Raw genomic sequence first — 1,104 nt, 5'->3', positions numbered from 1 at the left:
TGAGCGTGTGTGCAAGCAAGTTCCTGTGTATGTATATGAATGTACAAGCACACGGGTGTGCATGCGCGTGCTTATTTATATTTATTGTGTGCGTTTGCATGTACAGATTTTTAAGGAAATGGTTTGTGTGTTGTGAACATCAGTCTAAAGAGACATGGTAACAAGTAGGAAGAAGTGTGCGTGTGTGTGTTTGTGTGTGTATGTGCATGTGTGTGTGTATGAGTATGTGTGTGTGTGTGTGTGTGCGTGTGCGTGTGTGTGTGTGTGTGTGACATGTGTATCTGATGGACAGCCAGAACTGTGAGAGAACACCGGAGCCCAGAAATGCCCCAGGTCTTACTTAAAACAAGGACAGTCCCCACCCCCCACCCCACAACTTTCCGAAATGCCAAGGGAGGGAGGAGGCCCCAGATCTACCTCGTACACACAGAACAGCATCAGAACTTTCGTCTCACACCTTGAAGTAAGAGCCTTGAGTAGAGCAGTCCTGCCAACAATTTCAAAAACCTACCCCAGGCTCAAAATGCGCAAACTTCCATTAACCCTATCTGTACACGGGGGGTCATTTTGTACCCCCTGGGTTGTATTCTTGACATTTTAGAATACGGTACTTCTAGTGCGAAGATCTCTTTGAAACTTTCAGTATTTCTCAAAAAATCATTTTGACTAGACTGCTAAAAATATGCAAATCGTACGGATCAGATCAACGAGTAAATTTCCTCTTTGGAAAGTGGTGGCACAGAGTTCCCCCAAGTCATATGGATACGATAGTAAAACACAGCATACGGTTAGGGCTAAAAATCCTTCTGCGAGTCAAAATCGATTATTTTATAACTTCAATTGAGAACTATCAAAGAGACAATAGTCAAGATGGCAATATTGGAGTCTTTGAGTGTGTCCTGACAGATAACAATTTCCTGAAGCTAGCAAAGGACTTCTCCACTGACATTGAAACATTGACTTTGACAAAACAGGGGCCCGATCACAGCGATGTGCTACAGGTTGTAAAAACAACAAGACGGCTACGAAGACACGCACTTTGGTCAAGTCTTGAGGTACAAACCAGAAACCCCACCAGAATGACAATCTTTGAGGGGAGAAAGG

Source organism: Aplysia californica, unplaced genomic scaffold (genome assembly GCF_000002075.1).
Source record: "Aplysia californica isolate F4 #8 unplaced genomic scaffold, AplCal3.0 scaffold00077, whole genome shotgun sequence".
In the NCBI taxonomy this organism is placed as follows: Eukaryota; Metazoa; Mollusca; class Gastropoda; order Aplysiida; family Aplysiidae; genus Aplysia; species Aplysia californica.
The sequence above is the reverse complement of the archived record's forward strand: the minus strand, read 5'-3'. Positions refer to the sequence as shown.